Consider the following 19775-nt stretch of genomic DNA (forward strand, 5'->3'; position numbering starts at 1 on the left):
CCATCTACCTTGCCTCTCTCTACACAGACCTGTAGCATCCTTTTCAATGGTCCTTTAAAACATCCCCAGTACCTTAGGAAGTTAGTCTAGTGAGATTTGGAAGATCTGCCTGGGGGCCCGTCTGTCTTGATTGGGAAGCAAATGAATGAAAACTTCCCTAGACTGCTAAGACCTAAGGCCACGGGCCAGATCACTCTCCACTGCCGGTCTAGTTGCGGAAGTAGTCTCATGTGCCTCTATCTTTTCCTCTGAATATAGTAATCAAATCAATAGTATCACTACTTCTGGAAAGGGTGAGTCAGTTAAATACTTTATGGATCAACTTAGGAGTTGTACTAGATGACCTCTAACCAGCTCTAAAGCTATGATGGTATGAACCCTGTGACTACCCAGACTAAAACTCCTCTCCCTGGCCACTACTCACCTGGGTGTGTACTCTCCTCCATTAGAAAAGATTCTTGATGACTGTTGCATTCTTATATTTATATCCCCAGTTCTAAATATAATGCTGTGCACATTACAAGTACATAATAAATGTTTCATTCATTTTTCATCCCCTGCCATTTTTTTTTGGTGACTTTCCTATATTTCTCTTTCAGTAAATCTTACCTCTATCTCATTTTATTCAGTGATACTGAATAAAAGACTTTGAGAGCATAAAAGTACCTTACAACTTAGTCCAACCTTCTCCTTTTACAGACGAAGAAAATAAGAATCACAGAAGCTCATGCAACAAGCCAATGTCTCACAACCTATTAGTAGCAAAGCCATGAATAGGACCCGAGTCTCCTGGGCCTCCCTGTCTAATCTTCTTTTTACTACCTGATACCTTGCCCTATAAGTGAGAAACAACATACAAAGCATGATGTAAAATAAGAAAGCCAGGATACACAGAGATTAAATTATATAAATTTACCTATACTTTTACCAAGAATTGTCAAAGAGATCCAGCGTAATTGCTAAAAACAAAAAAATTATTAAAAGTCACTTTATTTCCCATTTCCTTAAGCAATTAAACCCTGACCTGCAATATTTAACAGTATAAGCAAGTAAATTAACCCAAGATTTATTTTTTGGCTAAGAAGTTTACTCAGGAAAGATGTTTTAATAGTCAGTTGTTTTAAAAACAACTGAAATGTAAGAAATTTAAGTTGTAATATTTCCTTAAAGACAAACCCAACAATGCATGTTTCTGTATACAATGAAGTGCTACTCTATAGTCTTAACCTTGCTGGCAAATAGACATTTTTTTCCCCTGTCCCCTTCATCTTTCACTCCACTTATGGCTCATCTATTGTCAGGTTCAAATTGCAAATGCATTAGACAGAGACACTGCCTCATTCTAGGTTCTATGTGGAGCTTGACATACAAGATGATGTGCAATAAGTATAAAATAATTTACTGAAAGAAGTGAGGTTGCAGTTTCAAATTGACAGGCTGGCATTTTGAATTTGCATTTGTCTTTTCCAAGATAACTTTTGACAGAGTTGTCTGGTTTTTGACGAATCATGAACACTTACTAGGGGGTTTTAAGATACGCCTTAAATTCAATTTGTGAGTTAGTTCACTGTCTAAAAACAAAATGGTAGCTAGATTTTCAAATGGGTATATCTGTTATTTTTTTTAAAAGAGCAACAGCAAAGAAACTTCAGCTAATTTTGAAAGTAAAGGTTACAGAAACTTAGTATTGTACAACACAGACTGTAATAGGTATGCAATAGCAATTTGCAAATTGAGAAACTAAAAGTACTGTGTGGGACAATAAAATGAGTATCTGAATAGTGCTCGCCCTTGAGGAGTTTATGATCTACTTTTACAGTAAAGACAGTTTGATATGTTGTTCAGAAACAAAAACAAAATAATAGCACAGATGGAAAGTGTTTCACAGCTAATGAAATATATCTAAAACACACAAAGAAATCAAACGCCGGATCATCCATTAAGAATGGACTCAAAATGAAATTAAATGTTTGATGATGATGAAAGCAATCCAATCACTCTTGAATGTTTAGGGAAAAACAGAAGAAAAGTTGCTATTGTCTTGTTAAGGGGAATAGATGTTTTGGAATTACTCTTTAAAAGAAGAAGCCAAAGATGTTTTCAAAATTAACTGTATATGGTTGGCAATTCTGCCCCAAGATGTTATATTAAGAACTACAGAGCAATTTGAAGCTTAAAGATAATTATATTACCATACTCTTTTCAAAGTAAGTAAACTTTAAAGTAAATAGTAGTTTGTGACAATGAAATGACTTACTGGGTATGAAGGAGATATATTTAGAAATGAAGGTGATTTAAAATAAAAAATAGAAATAAAATAAAAAAGTTCAGGTTTGCTGAAAAAAAAAGTAGTAGACTTAAGAAGACTCAAAAGATTGTATAATCACATGCCCATTCCTGCTTCCAGTGAAGAGGAAATAGGTGAATGGTGACCCTTCTCACAATTCAGTACAATATTTGGTATACAGTGGGGCTTTCTAAATGTTTGATCAATCAGTTTCAGAGTAGGGACCCAAAAGGAATCTATTAAGATATATGACTGGGAATAATGCCCTGATTATCTTTTGTAGTCAACATTCAGTGATTTACGACTCTTTTTGTAAAGGTTAAAAACTGTAAAGGATATTATATGTGAAAGGGAAACTGCCTGGGAATGCCTGCAAACTCTTATGTTATGCTATCTTATTCCTTGAAAATATAGCATCATCGATTCCATACTTCAAAAAGAGATTTTAGTGTCTAAAACTGGACTATTTTAAATAATTTTCTTAAGTTATCAATATCCTATGCTTTAGAACAGGAGCTATCTTGGATCTATTTATTACCCATGGAGCCCTGGAAATGGGCCTTAACCTGTCCTCATCTAGAAATTAAAGAGGTTGCATGATCTATAACGCTCTTTCCAGCTCTAAATTCCATGATTCCAAGTTACCCTAAACTTCAAAAATTCTTGATATTATTATATCCCACAAATATGTCCAATGTTTTTCAGATTACTGTCCTTACTCAGAGTTGCCCTGGTACATGCTTAGAATTATGCTATGAAATCTCTGAGCATCATTGTTTAACATGGGTTCCTGCCATGACCACAAGGTTGCCTGCCACCTGGCTTTTCTCCTCTACATTTGCAGGCTCTACTCCTTTCCTATGGTTAGGCTGGAATTCTATTGTTCTTTGGGGGAGGGGGATGTTCAATCCTATTTTCAAATGGACAGGACTACCCGCCACAGTTGTCAAAAAACCTCAGTTATCATTTCCTTCTAATGGTTCGCTGCTACTACTCCCACCACCTATCACCATGCTAACTTCTTCATTTGGTCTGAGAACAGCAGCGTCCCCAAGTGACAAGCTGTAGTCAGGGGAATGCAGTGAGAGGCAGGATGTTACTAAAAAAGGGGTCTCATCCAGTGTCTGTAGTGTGTGTATGCACACACACAATCTGTCCTTAGTACTCTGGGACTTAACTAACAGAATTTTCTAGGACTCATAACAAAGAGAAGGGCAGGCACACTTCTCTCACATAGTATTGACAGACTGCAATACATTCAAAGCATGACTTGCTAGTCAGCAGTTGCTTTAATTAGGAAAGAATCAAGAAGAGAAATGAGGAAGGGAAGACACGAAAGGGTGAATGGGGAATGGGACAATACTAGATAAACTCAATATAGCAGAGTTTCTCATTCTATATATCACTGGAGGCTTAGCTTAATTCCTATTTCTCAGGTAATCTTTCTCATAACTTTAGCCTGGTAGTTCAATTAGGGCAACTCTCTGTAGTAGTTAGGTGATGGAGGGGGCAGTGGACTTGGAGTCAGGAAGATGTGAGTTCAGATCTTACTTCAGGCAATTACTAGTTGTGTGAACCAGGACAAGTCACTTAGTCTCACTATGCTTCAGTATCCCCATCTGTAATGAGGGGGCAGGATATCATGGCCTCTAGATATATGATACTATGAACTACAAGGCACAGTTCTTTGCCAGGTAAATCTTGAAAGCTTATTTTGAGTATTTAAATATACAAAATAACTACCATAAAAAGCACATATTTCTTTTTTTCTATCAAGAGCTTTATATATATTTTTCATTTATTCTCACAAAATCCTTATGAGGCAGATAGTTATTATATTCATTTTTACTGATGAGGAAACTGAGGACATATGAGGCACCCACATACAACATAATTATGTGATATTATGTCTTTTATAATTATTTCATCTGTTCCAGACTACTCTCAAGGGCAGTTATAGCTACATAAAACTTCAACTCCTTCTCTTACAATGCAAGACACATAGAAGACACAGTCAATAAATATTCACTAATTGACAACTGGGATAATAAATGTCTTCAAGGTGAACAGATATGTATTTATTTTCATTCACTAGGGATGTCTACTTAGATTCTACAGGAATCCTGTTACTCCCTTAAAAGGTTTAAAACCTTGTGATAGAAGTTACTGCCATGGGAAATGAAGAATAAACACTTTATAGAAAGGACCATTGCTATAAGAGCTCTCTTTGAGAGTGTACAGGCTCTTGAGAGCATATGGTGTATTCCTGACTGATCACGGCAGCTGGGGTATCTGTGCCCAAACTGCTTAGTGCAAGCAAACCACAAGCTGAGAAAGAAGGATCCTTGAACGTGCAAAAAATATTTCAAGGACACAACCATGCCATTCAGGAAGAAGTGAAAGGGTCCAGATCTTAATTTCAGACTTGCAAAACTTACCATGTAGCTCTAAAAATAGAGGGGGGGAAAGCTTTTCATATGGAAAATTGAGGTTTTTATTGTTGTGTTTTTTTTTTTAAAGGAGAACCTTGGGGCAGCTAGGTGGCACAGTGCATTGAGCACTGGCAGTGGCAGGGGAGGAACTTTAATTGAAATTGGAATTGTTCTTTGATGCATTAAAAAATTAATGTGTATCATTTTGAAAGTCTTTTTACTTGATTCCTCCTGGATCTGGCATTTCAGTGGAATACATAAGCAGCAGGCAAAGATTCTGCCTTGCCAGGAAGAGGTCTCTACCTATTACAATCTAATCCATTTGACAGTTAGGAGACTTGATCTATAAGTTCAGTAATCCTAAAACATTACCATTGTCTTAATGTTATTGCTTTGAAAATCAGTGGAAAGAGAATCTTTCTTCCCATTCCCTTAACCTGTGCCCAATCTCAACCCCCTAAAATGTTTATCCTCTTCTCTGACAGACTAATCAAGCTGGACCTACAGGACCTAACTTCCAGATGTCTTTCAGTCATGTATAATTGCTATATTTGTATTTTGATCATCTCAGAAGTTTGTTACTCTGTAACTTTCCACTGTTACTGTTCTGCTTCACTGTATTTTAAAAAGTGGTTTTGGTTAATTCAGATCACTTGTCTCCTGGCAGCTTTCCAAGTTGTGTTTTATTTTCACAAGGTCCCACACAACTTCAAATAAGACGCCTTCATTTTGCTCAACTGGAGTAGCATCCAAGCACTGCACACCCACACACTCAAGGTTGTGGTTTCCAGGGAATAGCAAGAAAGTGAAACACAGTCTCCTAAGCCTACAAAGTGACTGTTGTGTACCATGGTGTCCATATATAGTGTTTGCTGAAAAACCTCATGATGGAACATTGATGTGAATGTCTACCACTTCCCACCCCTGAGGATGAGTTTTTATAAACAATTAAAAAATACCAAAAAAACAGATAAATGGTTTAATTTAGCCTACTTGTTCTTTGGTAGTTCAAAATCTCGGGAAAAAAAATCAACTTTACATTGTCCCCTCCAAAACCAATGGATTTATTATAAAGACAAGGCAATATTAATTTTCATTGTTAAAGAATTCCTCAAATTCAACCAATCTCAAATCTAAATATTAGATATTCACAGTAGCACTTAATGTTAACTGACCAAATGATGGATTTTTAAAATTAATTTTATTATAATTCTTAAAGTTTAAATTTAATTTTTAAATGAACAAAAATTTACCTTCAGTCTTTCCTACTTCCTCTCCCCTTACTGAAAAAGAAAAACAAAACCAAACCTTTATAAGAAATATGTATAGTCAAGTAAAGCAAATTCCTGAATTGTCTGTCAACACACACACACACACACACACACACACACACACACACACACACACACACACACTCATTCACTCCCCTCCCCATACACTCTTTGGATTCTTTGAGTCTGATAAGCAAGAAACATCACTCTGTGTAATGGCATAAAGGTTTGCCTTGAATTACACAAGCTTCATATGTCACATTTAGAATCCTCACCTATTCCTCACCTGGGCAACTGATACCTTCTCCAATGTTACCATAAACCTCACTAAGATGTATGGTCAATGGCTTCATTCTAGTATACTATACAAGATACTATGTTTAGTATATCTAGTACATTCCTTCTCCCCTTCAGAATTTACTTTAAAATTTCTCTATTGCTTTACTTCTGGGTCAAATAAGATAAATTTTTATCACAATAAATACAGAGTTTTACACAGGTTAAAATGACCAATGCCATAAGATAAGGATGCATGGTTGGATAATAGTTCATATTTCAAAAAAATTTAGGGGTCTGAAGGTCGATATGAATCAAGAATGTGATATAGCTAAGGTGATTTTAAGCTGTGGTAAGAGACATGGTATCTGGGATCAAGGAGGTGATGCTTCTAAAGTACTCTAACTGATAACGCCAAGTATGGAATGTTGTGCTCAATTTGGGGCATCACATTTTAGGAAGCTTATTGATAAACTAGATTTAGAAGAAGGTAAGGAGAATGGACAAAAACCTTGATATTAAGCCATAGGACAATAGGTTGAAACAAGTGGGGATGTTTAGTCTGGAAAAAAGTAATTTTCTGGGGCACCATGCATGAGAGCTGTCTAAACATTTAAAGGGTTGTTATGGAAAAGAGAGGGCAGAACTACAGGTGGAAGTCAGAGAGAGACAGCTTTAGGCTGGATGTGGAGCTGTCCATTGTAGAACGGACTGCCTCCAGAGGCATCATGATCCCCCTTCACCAGAGATCTTTTAGTAGAAACCAGAAGACCCTGCATTTGGTTTACTGAAGAGAGAATTTTTGTTCAGGTCCAGGGTAGCCAACATAGCCTTTGGGAACCCTACCAATTCTGAGGTTCTTTGTTCCTGCTGTAGGAATATGCATTAGAATAGTAGCTCTCATTCTGCGGGTTGAGCTCCCTGTGAGACTGCAGATTTGTTGCACAGGGTCCATGAATCCACACATGAAACCATGAATGAGCAAATATACCATCTATAAAATAACATCTCTTACACATATGTATTCTTAATTTTCAAATGTACATAAATGGTATTACAATTTGTAAAGCACAAATTAATTTACCAGATGACCAAATTTATAGTAGTTTCATCATTATGTATTTTTTCAGTCACAACTTCTATCATATCCACAACATTTAACACTACAAAAGGGTCCTCCTACTCATCAAAGGCTAGGAGCATCTCTAGGCTTTTTTCTCATTTTCTGCATGGTTTCTCTTATTTCCCTTCTGGTCAGCTCTATATTTTTTTCCTTAGTAGCTCTAGTCTTCACCCTGGAAGAGTCTAAGCTGTCTAGAAATTCTGTTTCTTTCCTCTTCCCCTCTTTCCAGTTGTAAAAATTAAATCTATAATATACTGCTTTCCATCCCATGTGCAGCTATAATTTCAACTCTTTGGAAAGAAAGATCCATGTATACCACATGGAAATCTGAGATGTATTTGGGTATGGGTTCCGCCAGTGCATGTGTCTCCATGAGATACACAACTAGATTGAATAGGAAGCAAAAGTTCAGGTTTACTTTGAATTGAAAGTTCCAGGCTGCCATTTGCAAAATCACAGGAAGTTTTATTTTGATAGATAGGATGGACTGACTGAAAAGTGAAACCCTGTGCTAGAGACTATTTTCTGCGTGATAATTCAAAAACACGAGAAGCAAAGAATCTTTTTTTAACCTGACAGTAATGAACAAATAGTACTTCTGAGTTAGCCTGGAGAATCAATTAGGCATGAATTCTGGCTTGCCACATCTCTGGGCCATCCCAAGATTAAAAACTGTCTGGTGTCCTGCCTGGAAGCTGAATAGCACTAGAAGGAATAGAGAACAACGAAAACAAATCCTGTAGTTAGCGTATGGCTAAGCTTTGCCACCAATTCAAGTTCCATTGTCTTCACCATTATAATAAAAGACTTCAAGGTTTTCCTCTTTAATGGGTCCCTAAAAACCTGTAACACAACTATTTGCAGGCTCACTAGGTACATCTGATAAAACAACATCTCAACTCTCTTTATTTTGCCCAGTCTTACTCACTGTTCAGTTATCATTCATTGCTGTTGGTGGATTTATTTCTCTCTGTAGTTTAAAAATGACTCATTGCTAATGCTTTAGTGCTTGGCCCAGGCTAAGCCTTGTGAAGATTTTTGAGGTTTGGGGCTCAGAGAAGATGGCTTTTCAAGGATTGGTTACAGGTGGGAGTGGTAGAAATCATTAAGGTTGATTGCTAAATAAACGTTTCCTGCAACACACTCAAAAGATCAGTATGTTAGGACTAATGGTGTTAATAACCATTTAATATTGATGTATTAGCTCTTGTCTTAATTAGTCTTAAAGAAGAGTGTCACACATACTACCCCCAACTCTACCACTCACAGACACACACAGGTTAACAAAATCTCAATATACACTACTTAACTGAAAATTTCTAACTTCCTAAAAGGAAAAAAAATATTTCTTACTGCCATAGCAAAGAAAATAGAAGCAATTTTAATTCACCCTGTAGTACTCTCCAGAGAGTACTGACTGTCTTCTTTAAAGCACAAGTGAAAGTAATAACAATGAGCATCCATCCCTGTCACAAACAACAATAACACCCAAACCAATAATTATAGCTAATATTTATATAGCACTTTAAAGTTTGCAAAGCATTTCACATATACCATCTCATTTGATCCTTATTAGTATCTTGGGAGGTAGGTGTTACTATTTTCTGGACTGGATAAGGAAATTGAAGTACAGTTATCCCTTCCATGTCATGACTTTCCCCATTGCAATTTTGATTTATGGTGGGTTGACATGAGAAATTAAATGGGAATTTTTTTTTTCTGAGTTTTTCTCCTAAGGCAGAGGTCTGAGCAGATCACATCCACAGCTGAAAACAACAACAACAAAAAAACCAAACCCACACCTTCAGTGATAACCCATCATCTTTAGGATAGGACATAAATTTCCTATTTTGGCATAAGGCCCTCGATAATCCAGTCTTGTTTTCTATCGCTTCTGTTCATAACCTTTACGTTTCAGGACAACCGAACTATCAGCTATTTCCTGAACTTGATAGAACCTCTCTTGCCTATATACATTTGCACATGCTGTCCTTCATCCCTGAAGGATCCTCCCACCCTACTCCCCCCTCTCAAAAGTCTTGCCTTACTTCAAGGCTCACCTCAGCTGCCGCCTCCTCTGTGAAGCCTCCCCCGATCTTTACCAGTTGTTAGCCCTCTCTCCCTTATCAATTTACTTTGCATATTGAGTGAGTTGCCCATGATCACAAGTGAAAAGTGACAAAGCTAAGATTTAAAGTAAAATCTCTCTGGCCAAGTGCAGTACTCATTTTACTATACTATGCTGTCTTTAAAAAAAAAAAGACTTTTTCCCCCCAATGAAGTCATGATCTCAATGGTCTGACCAATATTTTATTTTCAAATGCATTTTTAAGTTAGCAAATTATTTTAGTTACCTCTCATTAATATGAGACCCTCAGATCTCTAATCACATGGGCTAACTCTTCTCTGTTACTATCACACATGCCTGGGCAAAAGAGTGGACTTCACGTTTCCAGAACTGAAAAGGAACTCAAAACCTCACTCCTCCAACCTCTACTTGAACAGGAATTCAGCCTTCCCCACAAGCACCCAACCTTTGCTTGAAGACTGATGGTAACGCAGAACAAGCATCTCCTCACACAGCCCATTCCACTTTAGGATGGGTGTAAATGTTAGGAAGTTTTGCCTTATGTAGAACCTAAAACTTCCAATCATTGTTTCTATTTGTGCTCTCTGCAGCTGTACTTGTTGAATGATTTTTCTTTCTGAAATAAGAAAAAAATACACATACCCACAGGCACATCTATTTAAAGTCAAGCAAATCCACTGTATGATTCACTTAATTTCTAATGAATGTGGGTTATAGCTGTGCTTTTTTAAAATCACCTGAATAGAAGGATTATTATACACTTCATAAATAGCACTCCAACAGATATAACCATTGGCTCCCTAATGAGGCCAGGACTTTTGATTTAAATAATGGCAGTTCCCATTTACCTAGCACTTTGTAGATTACAAAGCACTTTCCTCACAGCAACCCGGCTAATGTTGTTATTCCTGTTTTATAGATGAAGGACAAGCACATGACCACATGGATAGTGTCAGACTTAGGACTCAAATCTAGGCCTTCTGTTATCAATTCCACTGTTTTTTTTCTAGCTAGACTGACAGATAGGCAGGCCATTAATTCAGATGCAACTTATTGATGTCAAGGTCTGAAAGTCTGCCTTCAAATAGCACAAGTGTCATAGCAATATGCTCAACCATGGATAACACATAAACCACCCTGGCTCTAACACTGTGACCTGTGTACCTGCTGCTAAGATAATACTAATGGCAGATATGATGTGTTTCAAAGCAAGCACCAGGAAGTAATTTTACAACCTGATCTAATATCCATTTTATGATAGTTCTTTACATTTATTCCAAAGGGCAGAGACGTTCAGAGATTAGAGGTAATATCTACCTCATTCCTGCCTCTGATATCTACTCCTGTGTTGATTTCAACACCTGTGTACTATGAAAAATTTTTTTTTTTGTGAAAATTGATTTCTCTGTCCTAAGTGTGATTACCTGAGTTGTCAGTTCATCAGTTTTACTAGGATGTTTACGGGTAAAATTAATTCTGGAAGTAAAATATTTATACTTCTAAAAGTAGATAAACAAGAAGAAGGATAAGATGTCTATAAAATCAATGATTCACTGTGGGAAGGCACAGTATTCACTTACTATGTTGTTATGGCAAGGGAGCAAGCATGACAGCAAGTCTGCATAGAAGACACTCCTAGCCTGACTCAATAAATGGTAGGATGACTGAGAAGAGGTGGCTTCTTTCCAACCAAATTGGTGATGCACACGAGCAAATCGCTTTCAAGTTCACATCCTCTGACGCAGAAGAAGTCATTTCCACATTAAAAAAATCCTTTCTTCCTGTGGTATCACAGCCCAGATAAACAGGCAGCAGACAGAAAGCCACTGAACAAGTAGGTGTGTGCAAAAACGTCCCACACTGACTGTCTGAAAAATCCTCAGACAGCCTCAGTTAAAGAAGAAAAAAATATATCCATTACTTTCCACCTCCAGAAAGCTAAAAACCAAAATAACCTTCATTCTGTCAACATACAGTTTCATAGAGAAACCATGAGTAAGACAAAAGAAATATAAGGTCAAAACAAATCCCTATATTGGTTATTTCTTTTTTTCCCTTGGGAAGGGATTTTAAAAAATAAATACAAATAAAACTGATAATTGAAAAAAATTTAATAGAGAAGTTGATCTTTGACATGTGAAAGGCCACATCTTTGTCCTAGAGACTAGCTGGCATTTGGCATACCAATAAAAAAAAATTTGCGTGGCAAAAAAAAGCAAGAAAGATAAGGGAAGAGATGAAAAACAGGTTTTCATCTGGAGGAGTTCATAGGACTGCAGCTAAGAACTGACCTGTATATCTCACTAACCACACAAATTATCCTTGTTTGGACAGTACAATTGAAACTGGGTTGCAAATATAAACTAATGTAATAATCAATGAGTACTTTCCTCAAGAATTACAATAAAGCAATATATGTGTATATATGTATACCTATATTTTAAATAAGGGCTGCAAAAATTCTACAACTTGAATTATGAGATAATGTTAATAAAAGACCCTAACTGTATGATTAAAAAAGACCCAACACAAAATGTGTTACAGGAATTTCTCTCCAAGATTACTCTTCTCCCACTCCCACCCCCGCCAAAAAAAAAAACCCACCACAGAATAACTTATATAACATGTCCATATCCATGAAAGGATAATAGTATTGTTATTAACCTAAGGAAGGACCAATCTATTATTTCACTGATATAGCAAGTTCCTACTGGGGAAATTTACTCCCTCAAAAGAAATCCCCAAATATTCTTTCTTAGAGTGATGCTCAGGGCACTGAGATGCTGGGAGACTCACCTTGAGTCATAGAGTATACAACAGAGATGACACTTGAATTCAGCCCTTTCTGATTCCTTGGCCACCTCTCATAGTTAAGGATATTAAAAATATCAGAAATAATCTTATAATGTAGATTCCTTTAAAAGATTTGTGACTTTCTGGCAGTTCTGGTTTAAGTCACTTGTTATCTACTGTGTCCTATCAGCAGCTTTCTCTCACTTGATTTGATAGGGTATTATCATATCCTGAGCCTCTTTAAATTTATTTTGCCCTTTTCAGAAAGGGAGTAAAAGGAGGATTAAAGAACAGATTAAATTTTTAGACCAAAGTCCTTAATACAGATGCTACAGAAAAACAGAATTATAAATTTGTGCTTAGGCTAGTTACTGAGCTTGGACAGAAGGACAGTGACAGATTTGGTGTGTGACATGACAAGAGATATGACTTGTTTCTCTGGTTGTCTATAAAAAGTCACTTATGGAATACATCAATAACAATTTCTTTAAACAAATATGAGTACGTATTATCACTCCATGTCAGAAGCCTATATAAAAGTCTTCCCTAATGAATGAGCAGGAAAATGGCTTTGAGATCTGAAGATGAAATGTGTTAAGAAAATGTCACAGCATTAACTAACTTGGCTAGCCTTCCCTAATTTTCTTCAGGTTTTAGTGACACCAAAAGGAAAGCAATTTCACAGAAGGATTCTGTCTTTTTCAATGAACTGACATAGTCAAATTAAGGCTAGAAGACAAAGTTCAGAGGAATCATTGACCAAAAATGGAATGGACCTCAGACGCTGGCTAGTCTAACATCCTCTTTTTATTTTTTTTATTTTATTTTTTTGCTTTTTAGGCAATTGGGGTTAAGTGACTTGCCCAGGGTCACACAGCTAGTAAGTGTCAAGTATTTGGTCTGAGGCCGGATTTGAACTCAGGTCCTCCTGACTGCAGGGCCAGTACTCTATCCACTGCGCCACCTAGCTGCCCCCTAACATCCTCTTTTTAAAGCCCAGGTAAGGTAAATGACTCGCTTAAGATTATGCAGGTAGTCTCAAAGGCAGGATTTGAACCCAGGCGTTCTGACTGCAGAGTCAATGCTTTTCCCACTATATCAGATTCCCTGAAGTCTCCATTTACATGTAGGTGCTACTGCTCTCTCTTCCATTACTGAGATGTCTATTACTCCAGGTGAATGACCAGTCTTCTGGTGTTGTCTAACCCTGTCTGACTACATGGGTTAGTACAAAGACATTCAAAGCTGATGATTTCTACGCTCCCTTCTAATTATAAATCTCAGGGTCCTATGTTTGCCAGGGTTGCAAATGAGATATTTGTTAAATACTTAGCACAATGCCTAGTACACAGCAGGTGCTTAATAATTGCCTGTTCCATTGTACAGTAACAGCAATATTGTACAATCATCAACTGTGAATGACTTGGCTATTCTCAGCAATACAAGGATCCAAGACAATTCCAAAGGACTCATGATGAAAAATACTATCCACTTCCAGAGAAAGAACTGATGGAATCTGAATGCAAATTGAATCATAATACTTTTCACTATTTTTTGGTCTCAGTTTTCTTTTACAACATGACTAACATGGAAGTACGTTTTGCATGACAGTACATGTTTAACCTACATCAGACTGCTTACCAACTTAGGGAAGAGGGTTGGGAAGGAAAGATGGAGAGAACTCAAAATTTAAAAAAATGTTAAAAACTGTTTTTACATGCAACCGGGAAAAAATAAAATATTATTGAAAATTTTTTTAAAAATTGCTTGTTCTCTTCCCTCTTCACTTTTTACTATTACAATCACTACCACTATCATGCACTTACGTTTTTCACTTTTCAATTTGCTTTAATGAAATATTATATACAAATCCCTTTTGTTAAACAGAAAAGTATGTAGGAGAATTTATGCAACTGAAAAAGGAGGAAATTTGCTTTGTTTAAAAAAACAAACCAAACAACTGAGCATGGCCAAGCCAGTTAGGAAAATAAAAGGCTGAACAAATCAAAGTTCAATATAAAAATCTACTTATGTAGAACTCTGGCTTCAAAACTATACTTACAGTTTCATTAGAAAAACTACTTTTAATGAAGTATTTAATACTTTCACAGCAGTTTTCCAGAACTCTACAAGTCCTCTCCCCGTCCTCTTTGTATTTTCTAGCTGTTACCTAATGTGTGAAATATATTCCTTCTATATTTAGCCTTTTGAGATTTCTTAACTTTCTTCAATGCTCAGCTGAGGTACCACCTCCTCCATGGAGTTTTCCCTGATCCCTTCCTCTCCTCCAGTGGTTAGTGTTTTTTCAGACATGTCTAAAGTACTCTATATTCACCTTTCAGTCCTTCAGTCTCTCCCATGCCTTTTACTATATTATGTAAGGGGAGATAAATGAGGTTTTTGGTTTTACTTCCCTTTACACTTATATATACACACACACACCCTACACCCTCATTCCAATCTAGGTAAAATTTAAGGCTCCTTGAGGATAAATCCTTCTTTGTCCATCTCCAGCACTGGACAGTGCTTTAATAAAAGAAAAAAGTTTAACAGAATCTGGTTTTTAATTTCCCTGTACTTGATATTTTAAAATCTAGGCTTTTATCTTATGTTAGTTTAAGTCTTTCTGCCCTCCAGTTTTAATTATGTAAAAGGCAGGGAATTAGGCTTTTCAATAACAACACTTAGAAGAATATTAAGGGAAGTTTAAATGCAAATGAAGAAGCCTTAAGCAATGTTGGATTTCTAGGAAGCTATCCAGCTGCCACAGAGGGCCAAGGTCCCAAAGCTATCCATTCCATGCAATGTCTGCCTAGCTAATACTGTGACAAAGACATGTTTGGCCAGGTCAATAAGTTAAAACATGCCCCAGTGAGCCAGAAAACTAAATGCACAGTGACAAGGTTTTTTCCATGTGCATGTGTATTAAGCATCCTTGACAAACCATTTAGTTCATCACAAATAAATATGAACTACATTAGGTAAGGTGAACAACCTGTAATGGATTAGGCTTCTCCTCTATGCCTGACTGGGACTAAACTTGCTCTTTCAAAAGTGGAAGCAGTGTTGATGTAAAGGTTTGCTTAGGCAACTAGCCATATTCAGGAGATTGAAAAGATAACAGCCATTTCATTAGATCACTGTTTATAGTGTTTTTGCACACATGGAAGAAAAAATGTTGGATCTGCAGTCAGAATTTAGACCTATGTTCAAACCCTGGCTCTGCCTCTTGTTATCATTTTTAACCTGCATCACCCTAATGAAGTAATAGCATCTCTGGGGTATCAATCAATTCCCTTACATATAAAATGAGGGTATTGGGTTAGATGACTTTAAGGTCCCTTCTGGCTCTAAATTTGATTAATCTGACTTATTTCTTTAAATAAGTTTTTCACAATGACACAGTCATGGTCTACAATAAAAGAGAATCAGTCAACTTTTTCACATGTTGATATCTAAAAAATAAAAGCAGATGCTAATGAAAAAGACAGCCCAGAGTGAAAAGGGCACTAGAGCTCCAAGTCAGGAACAGGCAAATCTGGGTTCTAGTCCTATCAGTGACACAGAGTGAATAACCTCGGGCAACTCACCATTTAACATCTCTGAAAGTTATTCTAGACCCAGTGATTCCAAACTCAAAAAGAAACATATCTAATTGGGTGCACAGTCACTTAGAAAACCATAAATTAACATTATTTATATTGTATTGCATTTTTCTTTATTTTGTTAAACATTTCCCAATGACAATTTAATCTAGCTCTGGAGTCACTCCAGTGTAGTAGGTCTCTTGGGGCTGTGGGCTACAAGTTTGACCCCTTTGCTCTACACCAGTGGTATCCAACAAATAGGAATGTGGGCCACTCAACCACACATAAGGATCCCTTTGGGGGGGGTCGGTCATGTTGACTTAGAAAACCACAGATGAACATTATCTATACTCTATTCTATTTTTACTTATTTTGTTAAACATTTCCCAATGATATTTAAATTTTTTAATAGTATTTAATTTTTCCCTAATTACATGTCAAGACAATTTTTAGCATTTGTTTTTACAAGATTTCCCAATGACATTTTAATATGGTTCCTCCACACTCAGGAATGCTGCAGGTCACAATGTGTAGGCTGTATGTTTGCCACCTTTACTCTAGACTATTTACTTCCAATTCAACTATTTAATTTTGCAGAGGAGGAAAATGAAGCCCATATAGAGGAGGTGACTTGTCAGAGGTTGAAAAGCTGTGAGCATGGAACTAAAACCAGAATCCAGCTTGTCAGACTCCCAGTGTTCAACATATTTCTGCCCTCCTGTGCTGGCTATGTTCAGCCAGGCTTTGGATGAACCCTGGGGCTTCAATCAATTTTAGGCTATGTAGGGAGATGATTCCCTCTAGCACTTAGCTATTCAGTACAGGGCAGATCTTTCTCAGACTCCATCCAAAAGGATTTAGCCATAGAATTTTGAAGAGTCACAAACTTACGCATGAAGTGTTTCCATGAAACAAACCCTGGCACTTACACTAAAGTAAACTTCCATTTACTAGTAATCCTTTTTTTTTTTTTTGCTTTTAGGCAATTGGGGTTAAGTGACTTGCCCAGGGTCACACAGCTAGTAAGTGTCAAGTGTTTGGTCTGAGGCCACATTTGAATTCAGGTCCTCCTGACTGCAGGGCCAGTGCTCTATCCATTGCGCCACCTAGCTGCCCCTATATACTAGTAATTCTTTACAAACTGGTAGTTCCTGGTCCTTTTAAATGAGGGCAGAAGAAACAAGGAATAACAAAGATCAGACCATCTAAAATTTTTCCTATTTAGTTTTGAATGATCAGAATTATATCTACTCAGCACCCAAAGCACCCAGCCACTTATGCCCTGTCTGTGACAATTTACCTTGTTCTCAAGTTAGAATTTATCTAGAAGGTGGCTATAAATTACTGAGAATATTCCCTTCAAAGGCAAGCAAAGGTTAACTGTGTTGATATTTTGAGAGCTGACTCTAGTACATGTCACATTTCTCTGCAATATCACAACACTCAGTGTCAGGAGTGAGAAGCATCAGATCCCTAGTTTATGTATAACATATTACCAAGAACGCAAGAAGTGTGGTTAGGCAACTCATTCGCCATCACGAAAAGCTACTTGGTATGGTACAAAGATAGAGATCAGGAGCTGAAGGACCTGGAATCCAATCCCAGGGCTGTTTCTTATTACCTATGTGGTTCTGAGCAAGCCACAAATTTTTCTAGGTCTTAGGTTTCTCTTTGTATGATAAGGTAGAAGCCTGGCTAAATAGAGAAGAACTGGTTAGATTATCTCTAGATTCTCTCTTCTTGTTTTAAATCTTTTGATCTTATTATTTCTAATACCTTTTCAAGCCTAAATTCTATATGGTAAGTGAACAAAAATCTGAAATTCTTTACTGGTGAGACAACACTGGTTATTACATGTTACGTTAGACATATATGTATGTGCATGTTATAATGTACATTGCATGTTACTGCATGCTATTTTTATCTTAGAAATCTTGGTAAGGGGAAAAAAAACCTTCCCAGAGCACCTACTATGTGCAAAAAAGGCATAGTGAGAAACATAAGGAAATGTATGATATGGTCATTGTCCTCAAGGATCTAATAATTTGGCTGGAATGATAGGGCAGAAGAGATAAAAAACTAAGTTACACATATTCCTAATCATCCCTTTAATGTTTTACAAATAAATGGTAGATGCAAAGGGAAAGTTTACTATCAGAACAAAATATGGAATCACCTTTGATCCTATCAATAGTACTTTAAGCTGAAAAGTAATTCATTTAGAAATGCTGAGATGATATTCTAGAACCACTCTGGCAAAAATAGTATATAGTTAAATGCAGCTACTAAGTATACTGTTTCAAAAAACTGAAGAAAAATTGTGTTTTCTCAATACACATGTACACAATACACACAGAGAAATGTTTCTCCTGTGTTGTTTGAGATAGCAGCTTTTCAACACCAGCAACATTTCATTGCTTAGTGGGCTTATCAAGCTATCTTGCCTATAACAGAGGAATACATGGTAGGGTAATTATATTACCCCAGACAGCCCCAAGAGCTGTGTTCTGCCCCTCATCCAATTATACACGCCCACATACACTCCTCAAATCTTTGGGAATTACATAGAAAGGGAAATTCAGCCTCCCTTCCGGGTGAAGTGGGAGGCCAAATCAAACAAACCACTATGCCTAGTGGAGGAAAGGAAGTGGCTTCCAAATATGCCCCTGAATGCTGCGAGGGGGTATTTTGGTCCAAAACATTTTCATGTTGTGGGTTCTGCATATTTTTTCTCCTTTAGAAAAAAAAGAGCAACAACACAAAAGAGAAAAACAAGCTTGGTTGTAATTGAGATATACTCTTTATGACAAATGCTAAACAAGTTAGAAAGAGTTACTTAAAAATCCCATATACCTTTTAAATATTACTTTTTCCTTGGTCTCTACAGTCAGAAATGATCTGCCTTTCTTGGTAGTTCACAAGACTTTGACTTTCTCATATATTTTGATACTCTACTTTGTAATTGTATTTCTTCATGGACATATCTCATTTCCCCCTACTAAACTACAAACTCTCCAAGGATGGGGACCTAGCACTTAGCCCAGTACTTTGCAGAGACTATGTGTGTAATGAATATTTGTTAATTTGAACTGAGTTAGCTATGGAAGTCCTTACATAAAAGGAAGCTAGGAATGCAAAGATCTCTTTCCCCAATTAGCAGCCCCTGTGATGATTACATGAAACCTAGAAAGGAATTCGAGTTGAGAAGCTTTTCTTTTTGGGAGGGATTGTGGTTTGGACCTGTGATTTCATCAGTGTAGGAAGTGCCCCCCTGAGGAAACTCCCTCCACCAATGCACCTTTTCTGTAGTTTATAGTCTTAGGGAGCTGTTGTGGGGTTAAGTGATTTTCTCAGGATCATACAATTTCTGTCATACATACATACATACATACACACATACACACACTCCCTCCCACACTACACCCCCCAAACGCATATGTAATATGTATATCAGAGTCAAGTACTGAATTCAGGTCTTTTCATCTCTTGAGAGCAACCCTCTATTACTACCTTATGCTGCCTCTCACTATAATCATTTAAGACTTTTTTGGCATTCTCATTTTTAGAGAAATCACACCTAGAATCATACAAGGGATGTAATAAACCTTTGGGATCATCTAATTCAATCCTCTTGTTTTATAGATGAGGAAACAGAGGTTTATATAGGTGATAAAGTGACTTCATCAAGGTCACAAACCTAGGTAACAACAGATTTGGGTAGCAAAATTGTATTTAATTTAAAACAGTACATGTATTTATGAGGTTGTCGTCTTTAAATAATTTTCTTTTTTCCCCTTAGAAAAAGGGACAGAATTCAATCAGAAGTATTTTTTTTAAACTCAAGGGACATCCTATCATAAAAGGCAAAAAAGAAGCAGTGTAGTAGAAAATAGCTAAGAATTTGAAGTAAAAAAAAA

General features: G+C 36.8%; 1 protein-coding gene across 3 annotated transcripts in view; it reads right to left on the reverse strand.

Moving 5' to 3' along the window:
• Window positions 1–19775, reverse strand: part of ANKH (ANKH inorganic pyrophosphate transport regulator) — a 165364-nt gene that overhangs the window by 93433 nt on the left and 52156 nt on the right. Inside the window, exon 1 of one of the 3 annotated variants that reach the window (XM_078153320.1) lies at window positions 5973–5996. The exons of the other annotated variants lie outside the window; for them this stretch is intronic. The gene's annotated coding sequence lies outside the window, so the exon portion shown is untranslated. Of the gene's footprint in view, window positions 1–5972; window positions 5997–19775 lie in introns of those variants that run through there. 3 annotated transcript variants of the gene reach the window in all.

This window comes from Phascolarctos cinereus, unplaced genomic scaffold (genome assembly GCF_003287225.1).
Source record: "Phascolarctos cinereus isolate Bilbo 61053 unplaced genomic scaffold, phaCin_HiC Scaffold_4;HRSCAF=312, whole genome shotgun sequence".
In the NCBI taxonomy this organism is placed as follows: Eukaryota; Metazoa; Chordata; class Mammalia; order Diprotodontia; family Phascolarctidae; genus Phascolarctos; species Phascolarctos cinereus.